General features: G+C 42.6%; 1 pseudogene; it reads right to left on the bottom strand.

Moving 5' to 3' along the window:
- Nucleotides 1–1,584: 1,584 nt before the first annotated feature.
- Nucleotides 1,585–11,778, bottom strand: LOC115171052 (zinc finger protein 281-like; annotated as a pseudogene).
- Nucleotides 11,779–12,959: the final 1,181 nt, after the last annotated feature.

The raw sequence follows: 12,959 nt of genomic DNA on the forward strand, positions 1-12,959 counted from the left end.
TTTGATTTACAAAAAGTACATCAAATAAATTAGATTAATTGAAGGACTGCAAGAAATCACATAATCAAAGGATGCATTAGACACAGGCAGAGAAATGTACATTTCATTTAGACAATGTGTACGTCCACAATGGCACCCTATTCTGCTATGGGCCCTGGTCAAAAGTAGTGCACTTTATAGGGTGCCATTTGGGACGCACACAATTTATTTGTAGGCAACATTTTCCAGGACTAGGCACCCCATTCCTCATAAAATACCATTGTGGTAGTGCCAGCACACCAGAAATGTCTAATGCTTTGGGTTTGTTATAGGTATATGGGTTAGATTTAGTCACATGATCATTTCCTTACACGTTTCCAGGCTCTCTCAGTAACAGGGGAAGAAATATTCAGCCACTAATACACTTAACTTCAAATAGTAAAGCAAAGATGCTAAACAGAGTGGTGAATTACTTTATACATTTATTCCCAATTTAACTTAATACATTTCCATAAAACAATCCCTCCCTCCCCATGAATCTACACGTGATAACATCCAGGACATAATGCTAATAAAAAAACTCCCCAGGCCCAAACCACCCCCTCCCCTCACATACCCTCCCAAACAAGACCATGTCATCCCAACCAAAGCCCCCCCCCCCCTCACAACCCATTGCTCAATATGCTTTCAACCCCACATCTGCATATGGAGGTAACCCCAACCCGATCAATACAAATCTTTAGAAAGCAACTCCGTTTGTTTCAAATGTCTTCCATGATCTTATGGGGTAGTTTAGTTTATTCATGAATAAATGGCTCAAAGTGCTAATCGGATTCTTTTAAGGAAAGTAAAGAATTGAAGAGGAAGAAGAGGGGAGAAAGATGAAGGCAATTCCACAGCTGTCCAACAGCAACCTCTATTGGCCAAAGAATATCGTCACTATGTTCTCCTAAAACTAATAAGGAAAACAATTTACCCCCAAATCCAGGCCCCTCTCACTTCCTCTACCTCACCTGGCAGTTCCCCAGAATGATTATAACTGTTATTATACATTTATATATTGTTATAAATATATGGCCCTTATTGAAAGAAAACACGAGTTTCACATTGACAAGAAAGTACCATAATCTCTATATAGCTAAGTGGAAAGTGTTCTCAGTGTAAGTGAGCTGACAGCAGCCTCCATTATTTGTTGCACTCATCAACCAAGGTATAAAACACAAGAAATAACCAAACAAAGCATCCTCTTTGTAGTTGCAAATACACCTCTAAAATGAGTGCTCACTGCACTACACAATTTCCTCCGTTTACACTTTTTCCTGAGTAATACTTTTATCCTTGTAACAGACAATATCATTATTTCTTTTTTTGCAATTTCAGTTGTAGGCTATTCCCTGCCCCCATCATTGTTATTCCCATTATTATGCTAGCTACAATTGTAAAGTTGATTGCTAAAACCCTTAAGCTCATGGGAGAAAAGTTCATTGCTACTCTGTTGTTTGCTTTAAAAAGGTACTTTTCATTCTAACGATTAACGAGCAGACCAAAGATGACACAAAAAAAGATGAAGAAAACGGACTAAATACATAGATATTACTTAAAAAATATATCTTAAAAAATTGCATTTGAATAGGCCTTGAAGACCAGCCCTGGGGAGAGGGGTGGGGCACAAACATAGCGGCAGTGTAATAAATAATTAAAACTTCACTTAATAAAAAAATAAAATAGGCGCACAACAAAAAAACAAAAAATACTGGACAAAACATGAACCTCCAACAGAATGCTGTCCCCTACCAGGCCCTCATCTGTAGCTTTGGCTTGTTGGGGTTTTGGAACCTGTACTTACTGCCTCATTGACGTCGGCTAACAAACTAGTATACCCTGAGAATTCGGAGACTGGCGTCCTTATCCTGTGGTCCACCTCCCCGCTAGAGTCAGCGCCGTACGACAAGGCGCTGCGGCTGGCCGACTTGAACTGAGATCCAAAGGCCTGGGCAAAGTTCTCGATTGTGTAGGAGCCCTTGGAGGGGTCCAGAGAAGCCAGGTTCTGCGAGTCCTTCTGGCTGCCCAGGTCAGAGGGGCTGATCTGATAGGAGGAGGGGGAAGAGGTGTTGCTTCTCCATCTGGTCAGTGAGCTCCTGAGAAGGGTAAGCTGCTGGTGGGTGGCAGGCTCCAGGCTGTTTAGGTGGAAGCCGTGCTGTGGAGAGGAGCCCGACAGCATCACAAAGTGGGACTTTGGCATGGAGGAGGGCAGGGTGGGAGAGGCCACAGGCTGGCCGAAGCCACACTCCAGAGGGGACGTAGTGTACATGTGCTTGTCTGAAAAGAGCGGGTTGCGTTGGTGGGAGCTGGTGAAGGGCCCTGTAGCTGGAGGCCCGGGGCCCAGGGGGAAGCCTGTGTTGTGGCTGGTGCGCTCCAGGGCCTGCAGCAGGAAGCGAGAGTACTCGTGCATAATGACCGTCTTATCTCCAGACGGGCTGGGGGAGTCTGCATCGTGGCTCAGGTCAGAGCCGTCTGCTGAGACAGGGTGCAGCGCCACGTGCTGGTCACTGAGGTCAAAGTGCACGTCGTGGTGCGAGCCGTCTGGTTTCTGGGTGTAGTGGTCCAGCAGGCTCTGCAGCACCTCGTCAGGGATCCCCGACCTGTCGTGCTTATCCACGCCCTTGGGGAGGAGTCTAGCAGACTGAGGGGTGAGTCGCCGTCCATCACGCCCGAGACCACCCCCTGGATAACCGACTGCTGGGACGACAGATGACCAACGTTGACCTCATAATCGTTGGTGCTGCCCCCTGCCACCCCGGCCCCTGATGCTGCACTGTTGGCCGCGTTAAGGTAGCGCCTCTTCTTGAGGAACTGCATGGTCGTCGTAGTTACTGCTGGTGGGACCCGATTTTGCCTCAGAGCCCTGCATGAGGCCCATCGCGACCATCCCCACACCCTGCTCCATAGTGCCCTGCTTGGCCTGCCCCAAGCCCGCCTGGTCCAGGGCCTTGCGGTTAGCCTTCTTGAAGGCCATCTTAGGGGCTTGGCCGTGATGCTCGTGGTGCATACTGGGTCCTGGCGGAGTGGACGAGGACACAGTGTGATTCTCCACACTGTAGTCATGGAGACTGTAGCCTCCCGACGGTGCCCCATGGATGTGTGCTCCGCCCAGCCCTCCTGCTTCCGCCGGCCCTGCCGCTTTCTTCCTCTTGCGCTCCCCTCCCTCACCAGAGTTTTTGGACTTGCCCCTCTTCCGGCCCGAGGGCCCAGCGTTTCCCTGAGTGATTCCGTAGCTGCCCTGCCCAATGTCCTCACAGCCCAGGTCCAACATCCCGGGCTCCAGATCCTTCTTTATGGCTTCTCCACAGGTTCGCTTGTGCTTGAGTAATCGGTCTGTCCTGGAAAAAAACTGCAGGGCAGAGAGACCACAAGTAGGGTACAGACTGTAAACAGCAGAATGGGATAGACACGAAGACATTTTCATTACGAGAAATAACTTGTCAGGTCATGCCATAATGGAAGTGGGCATATTAAGATGCATTGTCCTTGAGGGGACATTTGTCTTGGCCATTCAAAAGTGCTGCTGCTTCCACATGTTAAAAGCAGACATTCATCATAACCACCCCCCTCCCAACACACATCATCCTATTTCAGTAGATTTTCCATGTGGAGGTCACTACCTGTTGGCAGGTCTCACATCTATATGGCTTTTCTCCACTGTGGGTCCTCTTGTGTCTCTCCATGTGGTATTTCTGAATGAAGCGCATGTTACACTGGTCACAGCAAAAAGGCTTCTCTCCTGTCAGGGGAAACATCACAGAAAATCTAAAGAAAAATAACCATCTACAAAACATAGTTGGATGACACAATGAGCAAAACTATTGGTGCACAAAGGTAATTGATTGTTTGTCTCACATGTCATTAGTGTGCTTGACGTGTGTGTGGGATTTGACATTCCACTCACCGCTGTGGATCTTCTCGTGCCGCTGTAGTAGGTATTTTGGATGAAACTCATGTTACACTGGCTGCACCTGAACGGCCTCTCACCTAAGGCAACACCACAGCCACAGTTAAATCCTGTTTGCCTACTCCATTGAAAACTAATACGGCACTGGTTTCATTTCAAAGTTTCCTACAGTGACTTTGTGAACAACCTAGTTTTTCTAACACACAAGATCTATTCCAAACATTTCTGGAGAGCTTTCAGCTTTTATAATCTAGTGAAAAACTAACCGAGACCACACAGAATGCTAGAAATGAACAGACATTTTGATCAGTGGCGTAGGTACCTGTGTGAATGAGGACCTCCCATAACAAACATATTGTCTATCTACTCAATTCAACACAAATACTCTTGTTCCTCAAGAGATCACTTTCATTTAAAAAAAATAAAATAAAAATTAGCATAGTTGATCAGTCAGTAGAGGCCTAGGTACCTGTGTGGATGAGGACATGTCTGCGCAGGTGATAGGAGCTCCTGAAGGATGCGCCGCAGTGCTCACAGATGTGGAGCTTCCCGTTGGGCCACAGGCTGCCTCCATCTGCATCCAGCATCATTGATTGCTGTTGGACAAAAGGAGGTCAATTCAACCACCAAATTCAATTTAACTCATTCAATGTATGATCGTTTCACTGAAGATAGAAACTAAGTTCTGGGAAAAAATACTCAAATGTAATGGACCCTCAACTATTAAAAAATGAAGACCAAATTTCAGTGAATGAATCATATCTAAATCAAGATAACTTAGGATGCATATCACACACCTTAGGCTCTCCACGTTTCCTCCGGGGCTTGCCCTCCTCACCATTTGACCTTTGACCTCTCTTTCCTGAAGACTCCTTTCCTAACCGACTCGGCAGCTGGGAGGATGACAAAAAGGGAGGTGCAGAGCGAGAAAGACAGAAAATTAAATGAGCACTTGAGAGAATGGGAAGGGCCTAGTTCAGTCACACATTCACATAGCCTACATATTGCACGTGTACACAAACAAAACAAAAACAAACAGACTCATGCAGCATTTAGTGAAAGCTCATTTGAGCCATTGCAGAGGGCTGCCTTGGGAAAGGTGCCAGAAGGTAGAGTAATAAACCACATATTTATGGCTCCCTCTGTGCATCTCTCCAGACACAGTTAAGCCGTCATTCAAAATGGAGAGCTGCTCTTCATTTAGGATGCGTACCAAATGGCCTATATAAAGGGAATAGGTGTCATTTGAGAGACACACTTAGTAGCCCATAGAAAAGGCCTATGCTTATTAACTAGCGGCTCAAGTCTAAATGCAGACTCATTAATATTCAGCATGTTGTTCACTCACTATGAAGAGCAATCTTCAAACAAAAGGGTCTGTGGTTTGGGAAAGGGGAGGGACACTGGGATTCATTGGGACATTGATCCCCCCCACCCACACTGCCATTTCAAATTACACTTCCCAACACCATATGGATACTAAGAGCATGGCTGTCTGAAACGGCATCCTATTTCATATATAGTGCACTACTTTTGACCAGAGGCCTATAGGCCCTGGTCAAAAGTATTGCACTATATAGGGAATAGGGTTTAATTTCAGACAGCCTGAGTGTGGATTGGTACATGTGAGAAAGACGACAGCACTCTCAAATATCAACCAATCATTGTATTAGATCAGGGGTAAGGCTAGCCAAAACAAACCCTGTCTCATTTCCTCAACCAAAAGAGTGCAGACCCAGTGGGCACAAAATGGCTGTAAGCTCACAAGCATGCCATTATCCTGAAATTAATAGCACCATTTGGGGTGCTCTGACTGCACTCCAAATTAAACTACTCATAACTTTAGTAGGGAATCGCCTTTTTGAGGGGAGAAAAATGTTTGTCTTCCATTCTCCTCAGTAATATAATAACAGTTAAATAAAAGGTTAAATAAAAATACACAAATAATGTAAAAGTTAATGTAATATATTCTCTAAAATGTCCTTGGATAAACCTTTAAACCATATTTAGTGAGCAAGAAATGATACGTCTAGCTTTTCAATGAGCATGCAAGTGCTGCCTAGTAAACTCTGGAGCCTGGCTATTGTTAGGCAGAGAGAGCGTGTGTGTGTGTGTGTAAAGACAATGTGTGAGTGCAAGCTCAAACAAGACGACCGTGTCCTTGCCAAGAAGTTTCCATTCACACAGAGGCCCAATCCAAATCATTTTGGGAGGGACATATTTTGCATTTGATGTCTTAGATTTAGGTCACCATTACTAAATCCTCCCTCTGCTGCTCCCCCCCCCCCCCATTCCCCTTATCCATCAGTCTTTGGTGAGATTGGCTATTTTACAAGCCCGCCCCCCGAAAGGCAGGTGGACATCTGATCAACCAAACCTCCAGAGAAACATTTTTATTTGTAATTCTGTGGTGAATTAGACATTTCAATAGAGAAAATTTGCTTTTGTTTACCCATGTTCCTCCTTATATCATACTTATTTTTAACATAACAAAAGAGGGAGATTTTGTGTGGGTTAAGGCCAGGCACCATAGGCTGAAATGACATTTTTGCATTTACCTATCAATTTTGAGATTGTTGACATTTTAGTCCATTAACATTAGTATTTTCCAAAAATCTATATAAAAATATCAAACTAGATGAAAATGTATATTTTCTTTACTTTCTCATACTAGTCATCAACATTTTTATTAATTTGAACCACTCATTTCAAAGCTCACTAGATTGAATTACACAATTTAAAAGCCCATTTCATAGAGAATGTTACAAACTGGACTATATAGTAACTTACCTTGAAGAGATGGTGATTGGGTCTATATAAGCGTTTGATAGCCTAATTTCACAGTACTTTTCTTTAACTGCAATTTACCGAAAGTCAGACTCTTCCCACACAAACTATTTTTCCTCAGCTTCAGAAGCATCTGCTTTCACCAAATGCTGTATGGTTATGATTAGATAGTCATCAGACTTGCCCAGAGGAAATTGTTGATATCTTGTAAATTTTTTAATCTAGGTAAGATCTTGTTGGGAAAATATGCCAAAAATGCTTTTTACGGATGTCTATGTCTTTAGTATTTTACAGATAGGAAGACGAAAAAAGTATTTACCCACAATCTGCTCTGGACAAGTCTGGTCCCGGAGTGTCTTAAAATGAAACCAAAATATTGAGGCTGACTTCATCCAGTGTCCAGAAATATGGATTTGCTTGATATGCAATCATATGCATATTTAATGATATTTTATTTAAATATGCAAATTGGGGCAATATATGTCTGAAAATGTGTAATAAAAGAATTTGTGTCTACATTCAACTGGTAAAAAAGTCGATTGTGATAGAATTAAGATTTTTTTTTAAATCCCTATTATGGTGTGGTGCCTTGCCTTGAATTCTCTGGTCTAAAGAACAACATTACAGTCTGGATTCCCAGACACAGATTAAGTTCTGGACTAAAAAGCTCTTTCAATGGAGAATCTCTATTGAGAATGCTTTTTAGTCAACGACTAGGCTTAAGTGTGTATGGGAAACCAGCCCTAAAAGTATCAATGTGTCAGAAGGCCTTACGTTGCCTTGGCTAAGGTCATGCACCAGCAAGTTCTGGTGGTTGCCCATGGACACCTCCAGGAGCTCTGTGCTCTTCCCCGGGCCTCCAGGGTACAGCGGCAGACGGTAGTCATGTTCTGTCATCTTCTCCTGCTTGATGTCCATGGCATGGACGTAGTCCCCCACCCCTCCATACCCCCCCAGGCCGCCCATGCTGCAGTCTGGAGAGTCCCGCTCCTTCTTCAGGATCATCTCGTGGGGGCCTGGCAGGTCCTGCATAACAGACTGGGCGGCCAGCCGGGTGAAGCTGGTCACAGGGGGCAGGTGACTGAACATGATCATGCCAGGGAGAAGTTGGAGTCCATGCTCCCATTGGAGCGCAGGAAGTCATTACCTAGTTTGTCTTGAATGATGCTCATGATGAACTTGGTGGTGATGGGCAGATTCAACTACAGGGAGCCAACCGGAACCATCCTGGGGAAGAAAGAGCAGGAGCTGAAGTAAAATGCAATCAAACTTTATTGTCCATATGTTACAGCGAACAGAAATGCGTCTTCTGCTCTAAAAATGTGTATCTCCCCAGATAGCATATGTGAAGCCAGAGCGCAACACTCCTGGATGAGTGGAAAGGAAACATTAACTGGGTGGATTTTCCATCAGTGATCTATGATGGTTTATTTTTGTTTACATGTGCTGCAGACACCAACTCACAGGAAATAAATTAACTGTCCAGGCTAGAGGTCGACCGATTAATCGGAATGGCCGATTATTTAGGGCCGATTTCAAGTTTACATAATCGGTAATCGGAATTTTTGGATGCCGATTACATTGCTCTCCACGAGGAGACTGCGTGGCAGGCTGACTACCTGTTACGCAAGTGCAGCAAGGATCCAAGGTAAGTTGCTAGCTAGCATTAAACTTATCTTAACATAATCACTAGTTAACTACACATGGTTGATGATATTACTAGTTTATCTAGCTTCTCCTGCGTTGCATATAATCGATACGGTGCCTGTTAATCTATCATCGAATCACAGCCTACTTCGCCAAACGGGCGATGATTTAACAAGCGCATTCGCAAAAATAGCACTGTCGTTGCACCAATGTGTACCTAACCATAAACATCAATGCTTTCCTTAAAATCAATACACAAGTATATATTTTTAAACCTGCATATTTAGTTAATATTGCCTGCTAACATGAATTTCTTTTAACTAGGGAAATTGTGTCACTCTTCTTGCGTTCTGTGCAAGCAGAGTCAGGGTATATGCAGAAGTTTGGGCTGCCTGGCTCGTTGCGAACTGTGTGAAGACCATTTCTTCCTAACAAAGACCGTAATTAATTTGCCAGAATTGTACATAATTATGACATAACATTGAAGGTTGTGCAATGTAAAAGCAATATTTAGACTTAGGGATGCCACCCGTTAGATAATACACAGAACTGTTCCGTATTTCACTGAAAGAATAAACATTTTGTTTTCGAAAGGATTGTTTCCGGATTTGACCATATTAATGACCTAAGGCTCGTATTTCTGTGTGTTATTATATTATAATTAAGTCTATGATGTGATATTTCATAGAGCAGTCTGACTGAGCGGTGGTAGGCAGCAGCAGGCTCGTAAGAATTCATTCAAACAGCACTTTCCTGCATTTGCCAGCAGCTCTTCGCTTTAAGCATTGCGCTGTTTATGACTTCAAGCCTATCAACTCCCGAGATTAGCCTGTCAATACTATAGTGCCTATAAGAACATCCAACAGTCAAAGGTATATGAAATACAAATGGTAGAGAGAAATAGTCCTATAATTCCTATAATAACTACAACCTAAACTTCTTACCTGGGAATATTGAAGACTCATGTTAAAAGGAACCACCAGCTTTCATATCTTCTCATGTTCTGAGCAAGGAACTTAAACATTAGCTTTTTTACATGGCAAATATTGCACTTTTACCTTCTTCTCCAACACTATGTTTTTGCATTATTTAAACCAAATTGAACATGTTTCATTATTTATTTGAGACTAAATTGATTTATTATATTAAGTTAAAATAAAAAGTGTTCATTCAGAATTATTGTAATTGTCATTAATACACATATCGGCAGATTAATCGGTATCGGCTAATTTTGGTCCTCCAATAATCGGTATCGGCGTTGAAAAATCATATCGGCCGACCTCTAGTCCAGACAGTGACTGGAAGAGCAGCATTGTTACAATGGGCCGTCCCTGAGGAATCAGTTTCATGCCCGGCTCTGATCTCCCCACCAAGTGCTTAGCCGGATTAATAATGAGGGTGTGTGGGTCAACAACAAAACAGCCACGGTCTGGAGTCTGACTTTTGTGAATTATGGTATCCTAAAAACATGGTGAAGTAGAAGGCTACTTTAGAAAGTCTTCAGTCAATCTCAGATGCAGCTAAATTAACCTGGGTAAAAGGTATAGCCTATAACATGTTCAACCCTGACATCCTATGAGAGAGTGGAATGAACCTGAAGCTGTGTGTTAATCTGTCATCCTATTTGAGGACTAGGCTAATTAACTAAAAAAAGAGGTGAGAGCCCAGTTAGGTTCTACAGGTAGTGGAAAGTCATTTTCTGCATTTTATTCTGTGACTATGGGTTGTCATCATCATAGGAAACCCATCAAACAAGGGCTTTAAAGTTAACGAACCAAGCAAGAGTAGCCAGTACTAGCCACCGAAATCATGAAGCAAATTAAACTGATACCATGGGTATAATGCAAACCGTTGGCTCTGTAATATACTTGTATATAGCTACAGGAAGATTAGGTTGATCTCAAAAGATACAACTCTCATACTGTTCAAAATTAACACTTTTCTAAGCTAGCTACCTTCATACCATGAAATTTGAGATGACTGAGGTCAGTCATGTCTCTGCTGCTGTGCTATTTTACAATGCCACGAGGAATGAAGGATTCCAAAGGCAAATCAAAATGGAGTTTTTGGAATGAGAGGAACAGCATCCAAAACCAGTGCATCACCTTGAGGAAAACATCAGATGCACTGATATAGCCTAACTCGGGGTGAAATAGCTATAAACAAATATTTCAAGCAGCAATTTCATAATTGTAACATTGTCCAGACTACCATTACCTTGCCAATTTATTGTATTCAGTTGAATGGCTTTTCAATGGTGTGTTTTCATTCACAAAACACAGTTCATATGAATAGTTTCAGATTTATCACGAATAACTTAATCGTATCTGAACTTCATTGTCTCCACCAGCATAGCTAGCTAGCCTAGCTCTATTGCAATTGCATTGGATGCAACTTGCTAGCACGCCGATACCAAATAAAGCTAACAGCTAGCTAACAGATGCATATGTAACATGCTACAGCAAAATGGTATGTAATGTAAGTAAGCGTTAGTTGAAAATGAAAATGTATTCAGTGTTCAAAATAATGAAGTACGCGACAAATCGGTTCGCAGCGCCAAGCTGTGATTTATTCATCTAGTGTCATTCACTGGAGCTAGAAATACCGATAGCTAGCTACTGCTAACGTCTGGCTAGCCACCAAACAATTAGCCATTTGGCTAACCAGCCTGCCAGGCCCTTTGTGATGCAGGATCATGCAATTATTAGCCAATATGGCCATCAGTATCAGTTATACTCGGTAAAATAAAATTAGACCATACACTGAATTTAACATTACACCAAACATGTGAGGATCTGACGTTCTCGCCTGACGTAGTCCTACATCGATTCTAAATTATGGAATTCATTCCAAAATAATTTTGATTGACAAACTTGCGAGAAGACGTATGCACGCGCAAACGATTTCACACAACACGATGTGTTGTCATTCGTTAACATATTTCGAGCGCCTCATTTTCGGTTATGAAATACATAATACCTGGCTAACTAATGAAAACAGTTGATACGGTTGATATAAAAGTTGAACCTCTAATAGGCATTGGGTGAGGACTGAAAGACACCATAACTGAGCATAATGTGCGACGTACCCATAACAAATGGCCCATGCAACTCAAGCGAACAATTGATGCTCGGCTCCAGCAACGGTATGCTATGTCTAGCGTTGCGCTTTGTTGTCTGTCCCACACTCTTGCCGGAGTTTCACATATTTAAACTCGCCCAAAATATATATTTCCTTTTATCTTACCAGTGCATGACCACCAATAGCTCTTTCGGCGGGTATATTTCACCTTTGGTCGTCCGTTTCAATCTTTAGAGCCCAAACATTGTTCTCCCGCAGAGGCTGTATTCCTTCATTTTGTCTCAGCGCGGGGAATTATGGGTATGGCGGACGGGTCCTGCGAAGAGTCACAGACGGACGCTTTGATCTGGGACAGGGGAGCACTGGGCCGGGAACAAACACGCAGTGCGGGGACATATGCATTTTCATTTTGAACAACACTGTTGCCTACGTACGCCAAATTCGACAGAAATATAAGTGTAATTTGTATTCCATTCATTTTATGTGTGTTAGCATAGGCCTTTTTTAACTACCTAAACCAGATTAATGATCAGATTAAAATTAGAATAAAACATTCTACATTTAGGGTAGACTATGCATCCACAATATCCAATGAGTTATTTACTGAAACCTAGGTAAACAAATAAATAAACAATTGACAGTGTGAATAATGGTTCCAGCCTTGAGGATATTCTCCTCCCTCATTGCATACACGTTTCAAAACTGTGACTGCCCCCCTGGGCCCCAATTACTGAAGAAATAGGACACATCACCATCTCTTAAAGTGTACATTGATAGAGCTCTGCTATTCAATGATACTGTGCTGCATGGATATTGTGGCATATTTAGCACAAAATAAATACATTCCTGAATAGCTTTGACTAATTAGTCACAGTGGTCTGGTCTCCTGTGAACAGAGTGACCCTTAATAAAAACAAGTAGTGGCCCTGAAAATAAGAAAATAGAATAAAAGAGAGGGAACAAGAATAGCCTACTAACAACAAACTTCAAACTAGCCAAGGGAGGAACAATCATTAGAGACATTCTCTGAAGTGATGCGGCATCTCTGAATGTGTTTATGAATAAGAGCCCCATAGATCTACTGGCTGTGTGAATGAATGTGTATATATCTAATCACCACTCATCAGACTCTATCCCCCTTTTCCTCTGGTCTCAGCTGCACTCCTAATTGCCTGTGTTAACAACCCAATTAATTCAGTGGAGAGCGTCATTGAAACGGAGACGTATGAGTTAATGCAGAGGGTCAGTGGGTTGCCTTTTGATGTGTGCCACACTGCCCTCCCCCCGTCTTCTTAATATATTCCTGATAACAACCCATATTGCTGACAGCAGCTGTATATTTCAAATCACGTGTCATCTCAAAGCGTTTAAATATGCATTAAGACTTCTCTAATCGTCAAATTCAGCCGTGTGGCACAATGCTAGGCTGGGGTGCATATGGCTGTTGTGCAGCGATCTATGGGATGATCAGAGATTAGATGGTGAGAATGTACATTCATGGGCATACATGAAACAT

This window comes from Salmo trutta, chromosome 32, assembly GCF_901001165.1.
Source record: "Salmo trutta chromosome 32, fSalTru1.1, whole genome shotgun sequence".
Taxonomy (NCBI): Eukaryota; Metazoa; Chordata; class Actinopteri; order Salmoniformes; family Salmonidae; genus Salmo; species Salmo trutta.